This window comes from Megalopta genalis, unplaced genomic scaffold (genome assembly GCF_051020955.1).
Source record: "Megalopta genalis isolate 19385.01 unplaced genomic scaffold, iyMegGena1_principal scaffold0033, whole genome shotgun sequence".
Classification (NCBI taxonomy): domain Eukaryota; kingdom Metazoa; phylum Arthropoda; class Insecta; order Hymenoptera; family Halictidae; genus Megalopta; species Megalopta genalis.
The window spans coordinates 1,935,001-1,945,000 of NW_027476102.1; the positions used below are offsets into that span (position 1 = coordinate 1,935,001).

General features: G+C 39.9%; 2 non-coding genes across 2 annotated transcripts; both read right to left on the reverse strand.

Annotated features, from left to right (window-relative positions):
- Window positions 1–455: 455 nt before the first annotated feature.
- Window positions 456–610, reverse strand: LOC143261056 (5.8S ribosomal RNA). Its single transcript, XR_013035281.1, has one exon. It is a non-coding gene; the product is annotated as a 5.8S ribosomal RNA (ribosomal RNA).
- A 1,329-nt stretch (window positions 611–1,939) lies between these two features.
- On the reverse strand, window positions 1,940–3,860 carry LOC143261076 (small subunit ribosomal RNA). The gene has a single exon (XR_013035300.1). It is a non-coding gene; the product is annotated as a small subunit ribosomal RNA (ribosomal RNA).
- Between the last annotated feature and the right edge of the window lie 6,140 nt (window positions 3,861–10,000).

Genomic DNA, 10,000 nt, shown 5'->3' on the forward strand with positions numbered 1-10,000 from the left:
TTTTTGCGGGTTATGTGTTCTTTCGTTCAATTTCTTTCATGCGTTCGTTCGATCTCTGTACACAGTCTTCACATAGGACAGACTCGTGTAGTACGCTTTCGTGGGTTAAACCCATCTCGTTTCATTTCAGGCGACGTCGGGAGCGCGTTGAAAATGTACCAGTGAAATCTCGATAGTTCTACGGATACGAATCGTCCCGAAAAAGATTTTGTCACCGCTTCGAAGCGGTGTTTCAGACGGGCGGACGTATATAAAACATATACGACACACGACACCGCCTTCCACACTCACGCTAGTTCGAACACGATTTCCATCTCTCTCGAAGACTGTTAGACGTACGTAAAATTTCTCAATATTCATAGGACCGCGACAAACGCCGACGAAGCGCCCATCATTCGCTCGTACGTATATAGGCAACAAGTGCCATCAACGCAAGCAGTTTATAAGTACGTAAACGACCCTCAGCCAGGCGTGGTCCAGGAATTGTATCCGTGGACCGCAATGTGCGTTCGAAATGTCGATGTTCATGTGTCCTGCAGTTCACACGTTGACGCGCAATTAGCTGCGTTCTTCATCGACCCACGAGCCAAGTGATCCACCGTTCAGGGTAATTTTTCCCTTTTATTCTCTCATATATATATAATGTGTATTTGCTATCCACCACATTTTTGTGTTATATTTCGGAACAAGCCGATACCCGAAGAGCTCCAACCAGCGCGCGAAGGAGATTCGGGAGTCGTCGTACAACGACATAATTGTCCCTTAAAGAACGAGATATTTCCGTCGAAACCATATATATATGTACGAGCAAATCCAAAACCACTGTTTTCTTGCAAGTTCGACGGTCGGAGCGAATAGAACATTGAAAAGCCTTCTATCGAAGAAACACAGAGAGTATATCACCTCCAAAAACGACGGGGATATGGATATTCAAACTGGACAATTATCAACCCGATACTGGATTCGAAAAGTTTCTCTCTCCTTTCGTCGTTATTTACACCGGACGGACTCACGGCCGGCTCTAGCTGGGTGTCATATATATATACGTCCCACGCTCATGCTGCCACTAGCGCGCAACAGAGTAGGGTGTCAATGACAACGACACAGCATTGAAACGAGCTACACAAGCCGGTCTCTCTTGATACCAATGTAAACGAGCATTAAGTTATCTTCAGACTGCCCGATATTTTCGTCCTTTGGACTTTCCCAACGATTCCTTTTTTTCTTTTTTTTTTACACCACAGCGAAGACTTGAGGAAGCGTGATTAGCACGCTCGCATCCCTCCCTGTCCTACTACAACTGTGTGTGTGTGTGTAAAGAAAGAAAAAAAGAATACATTGGCTTTCTCTCTATCGAGAAGATGGCCTACGCAACGCAGATCAAAGGCCTAATACGTGTAATATAATACGCGTCTGGCCGTGTATAAATCACGCACGAATGATCTGGTCGGGCCCAACTCTTCTCGTACGCTTATTTTTCCGTGTTGAGGCACTATCATAAAATCACACAAACCCCAACACGTGTGTGTCTTGGAAGGAAGATGGCCTACGCAACGCAGATCAAAGGCCTAATACGTGTAGTACACACGTCTGCCGTGTAAATCACGCACGAATGATCTGGTCGGGCCCAACTCTTCTCCACCACACCACATCCCAACTTTGTACATTTTTATATATTTTTGTGCGTTGGGGCACCTTCATAATCACAAACCCCAACAACACATATATCTCTCTCTCTTTGAAAGATTTGTTGTGGCCTACGCAACGCAGATCAAAGGCCTAATACGTGTAGTACACACGTCTGGCCGTGTAAATCACGCACGAATGATCTGGCGGGCTCAACAATATCTTTTTTTTTTATATGAATTCTTATCCACAAACTAATCGAATTCATTTTCTCTCCTCCTCTCCTCTCTCTTTGAGATATATTGGAACATTGTAATGATCCTTCCGCAGGTTCACCTACGGAAACCTTGTTACGACTTTTACTTCCTCTAAATAATCAAGTTTGGTCATCTTCCCGGCATCATCGGCAATGCCGAAACATTGCCGCGCACCAGTCCGAAGACCTCACTAAATCATTCAATCGGTAGTAGCGACGGGCGGTGTGTACAAAGGGCAGGGACGTAATCAACGCGAGCTTATGACTCGCGCTTACTGGGAATTCCTCGTTCATGGGGAATAATTGCAAGCCCCAATCCCTAGCACGAAGGAGGTTCAGCGGGTTACCCGGGCCTTTCGGCCAGGGAACACACGCTGATTCCTTCAGTGTAGCGCGCGTGCGGCCCAGAACATCTAAGGGCATCACAGACCTGTTATTGCTCAATCTCGTGCGGCTAGAAGCCGCCTGTCCCTCTAAGAAGATTTGTTTGTACGTTGGTAGTAAAAACCCCACCGGCAGAAGCCGAGAGCCTTCGAGATACCATAATTACGTCTATTTAGCAGGCTAGAGTCTCGTTCGTTATCGGAATTAACCAGACAAATCGCTCCACCAACTAAGAACGGCCATGCACCACCACCCACCGAATCAAGAAAGAGCTATCAATCTGTCAATCCTTCCGGTGTCCGGGCCTGGTGAGGTTTCCCGTGTTGAGTCAAATTAAGCCGCAGGCTCCACTCCTGGTGGTGCCCTTCCGTCAATTCCTTTAAGTTTCAGCTTTGCAACCATACTTCCCCCGGAACCCAAAAGCTTTGGTTTCCCGGAAGCTGCCCGCCGAGTCATCGTAGGAACTTCGGCGGATCGCTAGCTGGCATCGTTTATGGTTAGAACTAGGGCGGTATCTGATCGCCTTCGAACCTCTAACTTTCGTTCTTGATTAATGAAAACATTTTTGGCAAATGCTTTCGCTTCTGTCCGTCTTGCGACGATCCAAGAATTTCACCTCTAACGTCGCAATACGAATGCCCCCATCTGTCCCTATTAATCATTACCTCGGGGTTCCGAAAACCAACAAAATAGAACCGAGGTCCTATTCCATTATTCCATGCACACAGTATTCAGGCGAAGGTAGCCTGCTTTGAGCACTCTAATTTGTTCAAAGTAAACGTACCGGCCCACCTCGACACTCAGTGAAGAGCACCGCGATGGGATATTAGTTGGACCGCCCCGTGAAGAGCAAAGCCCACCGGTAGGACGTACCACATAATGCCAGTTAAACACCGCGAGCGATGAACCGACACTGTGACACACAGATTCAACTACGAGCTTTTTAACCGCAACAACTTTAATATACGCTATTGGAGCTGGAATTACCGCGGCTGCTGGCACCAGACTTGCCCTCCAATGGATCCTCGTTAAAGGATTTAAAGTGTACTCATTCCGATTACGGGGCCTCGGATGAGTCCCGTATCGTTATTTTTCGTCACTACCTCCCCGTGCCGGGAGTGGGTAATTTGCGCGCCTGCTGCCTTCCTTGGATGTGGTAGCCGTTTCTCAGGCTCCCTCTCCGGAATCGAACCCTGATTCCCCGTTACCCGTTACAACCATGGTAGGCGCAGAACCTACCATCGACAGTTGATAAGGCAGACATTTGAAAGATGCGTCGCCGGTGCTATAAGACCATGCGATCAGCACAAAGTTATTCAGAGTCACCAAAGCAAACGATGGACGAGTGTAAACACCCGCCACCGATTGGTTTTGATCTAATAAAAGCGTTCCTACCATCTCTGGTCGGAACTCTGTTTTGCATGTATTAGCTCTAGAATTACCACAGTTATCCAAGTAAATTTTAGTACGATCTAAGAAACCATAACTGATTTAATGAGCCATTCGCGGTTTCACCTTAATACGGCATGTACTGAGACATGCATGGCTTAATCTTTGAGACAAGCATATGACTACTGGCAGGATCAACCAGGGAACTATACAATATGTATATATAAAATGGACAAAATTTAAATCCTTTTCCATCGTCGCCTGTTTCATATATATATGTCAGGTCGACACACCACTTTTCTCTTTCAAATATGTACAAGTTTTGCCACATTCCGCGCTTGTAACATATCTTCTTTAACGCTCAATTTCTTTCATTTTTCTACCATACAGATATTTTACCGTACGCCCAAAAACGTACGTATTATATTTTTGTTCTATCGTAAAATCACATTTTTCTACGTACGCCAGCTTCGTACGTTTCTATCTTTGCCTTCATAAAATCACAAGATAATTTTATCTTCAAGAGTCTCGCTATTAACATCTTGTAAGATAAATGTACGTCCCAGCTAAAACGTACAAATACTTCAAGTTAAGTAATAATATATCATCGCTATTGACAAATTTTTAAGATCCAAGACACAGTTCTCTCTATATGTTTTAATATTTTTTATGTACTCAAATATATTCAAAGGAAAAAGTACATGGGTGATGCCATAGTCGTGGAAGCGCGTACGCTCACGCTGATCTTCTGACCGCCGGAAGCACGAAACCTCTGATCTGGGCAAAATCGGCAAGCCGAGGAAGAACGGACAGGACACATGCTGGACTGGCGAGAAAGCGTGTTCTTCCGCTCGCGCTAGGCATTTCGATTTCTGACACCTCTTGATTTAAAAAATCAGTTTTTTGATAGTTTTCTCTCTCCACTGGGCTATTCATTTTAGCCACAGTTTTCAATTGGTACGATTTGCTTCCAAATCTTACAGATGCATTTTAAAAAATTTTTCCATCGCTCGGACAGAAGAGTCGATTGCTCAGTGAGTACGAGTATACATACAAAGTGCATACGGGTAACCAACCCCGTAGGGCTTGCCACATATGGGCCATTCGGTCAAAGACACCGACCCGTGGCCACGCTGTGTGGAGAAAAGTCCGTAACGTAAACGGCACGAAACAGTCAGGACCGAAGCCCCGAAGGAGCTCTGAGACAGCTTCTCGACCGAGATCGTAGAATTGGCCCAAAACCCGCTCTGCTCCGTCCGCCTCGCACGGACCGTGTATCTCTTATAGATACCGAACGGCCGGCAAGGACGCCGGCGCCGCCGGCCGAATAGCACGCGCGCTTATGAGTGTAAACCGCCGCGGCAACAGACCGCCCGGCCGTGCTGTTGTAACATAGCGCGTGAACGAACGAAAAAAAAATTTATAGTAAACATTAAAATAAATTACACTACCGTAAACTAGACAAAAAATTACACATTTTTTCCCAATATGAAAATTTTCACAAACTTTTCAAAGTCCCATCGCATCGAGTAAACTTTTTTAATAACGCTTCCGCACGATTCTAAATGCTTAATCCATATGTGAAATCGTTCACTGATCACGAATATCGTATTTAAAAAAATTACAAAAATTTATTTTTCCAAATAATCAAAAAAAACCGAAAAATCACAAGAGTAAAGTACCATTATTTTAAACAATATGTCGTTCTAAATGCTTAATCCCTATGTAAAAAAGTTATCTAAGCAAGAATATGTAATTGAAAAAAATTAGAAAAATTTATTTTAGCCGTAAATCGAAAATAATGGGGACACCGGAGCTGTTCGAAGCGCCGAGACGCGCCGCGTACGGCCGAATATTTTCCAAGTCCCAACGTACCGATCAAGAGTAAAGTACCATTTTCCTACATTAGATTTCGTTCTAAATGCTTAATCCCTATGTAAAAACGTTAGTTAAGCAAGAATATCGTATTTTTAAAAAAATCTAATGATAGGATTTCCCAGAAAATTGAAAAAACCGTAAAATGTCAAGAGTAAAGTGCCATTTTCTGACATTAGATTTCGTTCTAAATGCTTAATCCCTATGTAGAAACGTTAGTTAAGCAAGAATATCGTATTTTTAAAAAAATCTAATGATAGGATTTTTCAGAAAATTGAAAAAACCGTAAAATGTCAAGAGTAAAGTGCCCTTATTTTAAACAATGTATCGTTCTAAATGCTTAATCCCTATGTAAAAAAGTTATTTTAGCAGGAATATGTTATTGAAAAAAATTAGAAAAATTTATTTTAGCCGTAAATCGAAAATAATGGGGACACCGGAGCTGTTCGAAGCGCCGAGCGCGCCGCGTACGCCCGAATATTTTCAAAGTCCCAACGTACCGATCAAGAGTAAAGTACCATTTTCCTACATTAGATTTCGTTCTAAATGCTTAATCCCTATGTAAAAACGTTAGTTAAGCAAGAATATCGTATTTTTAAAAAAATCTAATGATAGGATTTTCCAGAAAATTGAAAAAACCGAAAAATGTCAAGAGTAAAGTGCCATTTTCTGACATTAGATTTCGTTCTAAATGCTTAATCCCTATGTAGAAACGTTAGTTAAGCAAGAATATCGTATTCTTAAAAAAATCTAATGATAGGATTTTTCAGAAAATTGAAAAAACCGTAAAATGTCAAGAGTAAAGTGCCCTTATTTTAAACAATGTATCGTTCTAAATGCTTAATCCCTATGTAAAAAAGTTATTTAAGCAAGAATATGTTATTGAATAAAATGAGAAAAATTTATTTTAGCCGTAAATCGAAAATAATGGATCGAGCGAATCGGTCGATTGCGCCGAGACGCGCTATGATGCAACAGACGAGCGATTGGAACGCCCGAATATTTTCAAAGTCCCAACGTACCGATCAAGAGTAAAGTACCATTTTCCTACATTAGATTTCGTTCTAAATGCTTAATCCCTATGTAAAAACGTTAGTTAAGCAAGAATATCGTATTTTTAAAAAAATCTAATGATAGGATTTTCCAGAAAATTGAAAAAACCGAAAAATGTCAAGAGTAAAGTGCCATTTTCTGACATTAGATTTCGTTCTAAATGCTTAATCCCTATGTAGAAACGTTAGTTAAGCAAGAATATCGTATTTTTAAAAAAATCTAATGATAGGATTTTTCAGAAAATTGAAAAAACCGTAAAATGTCAAGAGTAAAGTGCCCTTATTTTAAACAATGTATCGTTCTAAATGCTTAATCCCTATGTAAAAAAGTTATTTAAGCAGGAATATGTTATTGAATAAAATGAGAAAAATTTATTTTAGCCGTAAATCGAAAATAATGGATCGAGCGAATCGGTCGATTGCGCCGAGACGCGCTATGATGCAACAGACGAGCGATTGGAACGCCCGAATATTTTCAAAGTCCCAACGTACCGATCAAGAGTAAAGTACCATTTTCCTACATTAGATTTCGTTCTAAATGCTTAATCCCTATGTAAAAACGTTAGTTAAGCAAGAATATCGTATTTTTAAAAAAATCTAATGATAGGATTTTCCAGAAAATTGAAAAAACCGAAAAATGTCAAGAGTAAAGTGCCATTTTCTGACATTAGATTTCGTTCTAAATGCTTAATCCCTATGTAGAAACGTTAGTTAAGCAAGAATATCGTATTTTTAAAAAAAATCTAATGATAGGATTTTTCAGAAAATTGAAAAAAACCGTAAAATGTCAAGAGTAAAGTGCCCTTATTTTAAACAATGTATCGTTCTAAATGCTTAATCCCTATGTAAAAAAGTTATTTAAGCAGGAATATGTTATTGAAAAAATATAGAAAAATTTATTTTAGCCGTAAATCGAAAATAATGGATCGAGCGAATCGGTCGATTGCGCCGAGACGCGCTATGATGCAACAGACGAGCGATTGGAACGCCCGAATATTTTCAAAGTCCCAACGTACCGATCAAGAGTAAAGTACCATTTTCCTACATTAGATTTCGTTCTAAATGCTTAATCCCTATGTAAAAACGTTAGTTAAGCAAGAATATCGTATTTTTAAAAAAATCTAATGATAGGATTTCCCAGAAAATTGAAAAAACCGAAAAATGTCAAGAGTAAAGTGCCATTTTCTGACATTAGATTTCGTTCTAAATGTTTAATCCCTATGTAGAAACGTTAGTTAAGCAAGAATATCGTATTTTTAAAAAAATCTAATGATAGGATTTTTCAGAAAATTGAAAAAACCGTAAAATGTCAAGAGTAAAGTGCCCTTATTTTAAACAATGTATCGTTCTAAATGCTTAATCCATATGTAAAAAAGTTATTTAAGCAGGAATATGTTATTGAATAAAATGAGAAAAATTTATTTTAGCCGTAAATCGAAAATAATTGATCGAGCGAATCGGTCGATTGCGCCGAGACGCGCTATGATGCAACAGACGAGCGATTGGAACGCCCGAATATTTTCAAAGTCCCAACGTACCGATCAAGAGTAAAGTACCATTTTCCTACATTAGATTTCGTTCTAAATGCTTAATCCCTATGTAAAAACGTTAGTTAAGCAAGAATATCGTATTTTTAAAAAAATCTAATGATAGGATTTCCCAGAAAATTGAAAAAACCGAAAAATGTCAAGAGTAAAGTGCCATTTTCTGACATTAGATTTCGTTCTAAATGCTTAATCCCTATGTAGAAACGTTAGTTAAGCAAGAATATCGTATTCTTAAAAAAATCTAATGATAGGATTTTTCAGAAAATTGAAAAAAAACCGTAAAATGTCAAGAGTAAAGTGCCCTTATTTTAAACAATGTATCGTTCTAAATGCTTAATCCCTATGTAAAAAAGTTATTTTAGCAGGAATATGTTATTGAAAAAAATTAGAAAAATTTATTTTAGCCGTAAATCGAAAAAAAGACTGTTCGTTTCTCTGTCTCTCTCGCGCGATCGAACTATCGATGTTTCCCGACAAACTATTGGGAGTTTAATTAAACTTTATACATGAAATTACGCGTTCTGATCCCTGCTACACAGCCGTATACTTTTTATAATTTTGTGGAATCGGGAACCTTGAAATATTTAACATAACGCGGATCGACTATCTCTGTCTCTTTCTAGATCGGAATAATCGATGTTTCCCGGCAAACTATTGGGAGATTAATTAAACTTTATACATGAAATTACTCGTTTTGATCCCCGCTACACAGCCGTATACTTTTTATAATTTTGTGGAATCGGGAACCTTGAAATATTTAACATAACGCGGATCGACTGTCTCTGTCTCTTTCTAGATCGGAATAATCGATGTTTCCCGGCAAAGTAATGGGAGTTTAATTAAACTTTATGCATCAAATCATTCAGTTTGACTCCTGCAACACAACCAAACACTCTCTGTAATTTTCTGAACTGAAAAACCACTGAAATTGCGCTCGAAATGCGGAGCGACGGGTCGGCGCGTCTGCACTGTGCGACAGCTAGTCAAAACGTCCGAACAGCGTATTGTTTTCGATCTCTTGGTATAATATTCGTATTCCTTGCTGTGTATAGCTTCCGATCGATTATTGCAATGGTCAAAGTTCCAGCGGCGTAATGCTTTCCATAAGATTACATTAATATAACCAGCGGCATATTGCTTTCTATCTTGTAATGAAAATTTTATAACCAAGTACCAACGGCGTATTGCTTTCGTTCGGATAATGGAGATTTTACAACCAAGTACCAGCGGTTTCTGTCTTATAATTAAATTATTATAATAAAATAAAGTACCAGCGGCGTGTTACTTTCGTTCGGATAATGGAGATTTTACAACCAAGTATCAGCGGTTTCTGTCTTATAATTAAATTATTATAATAAAATAAAGTACCAGCGGCGTGTTACTTTCGTTCGGATAATGGAGATTTTACAACCAAGTATCAGCGGTTTCTGTCTTATAATTAAATTATTATAATAAAATAAAGTACCAGCGGCGTATTGCTTTCGTTCGGATAATGGAGATTTTATGTCCAGCGGCGTAGTGCTTTCTATCTTATAATGTAATTCTTATTACAAAGTACCAGCGGCGTATTGGTTCGTACCAGCGGCGTATTGCTTTTTTTCCAGCGGCGTATTGGTTCGTACCAGCGGCGTATTGCTTTTTTTTCCAGCGGCGTATTGGTTCGTACCAGCGGCGTATTGCTTTCCGTAACCTTGAAAAACACAAAGTGCCAGCGGCGTGTTGCTTTGGAAAATAGAGCCAACATCAGCGGCATTCCGGCCTGTGCTCGGTTGGGCACGGAAACGCGACTGACCAATAGGAAGCTTAATTTTCGCCGAATGCAACGTCTGATCTTTCTATATCATGGTTTTGCAACGTCTGATCCTTCTAAA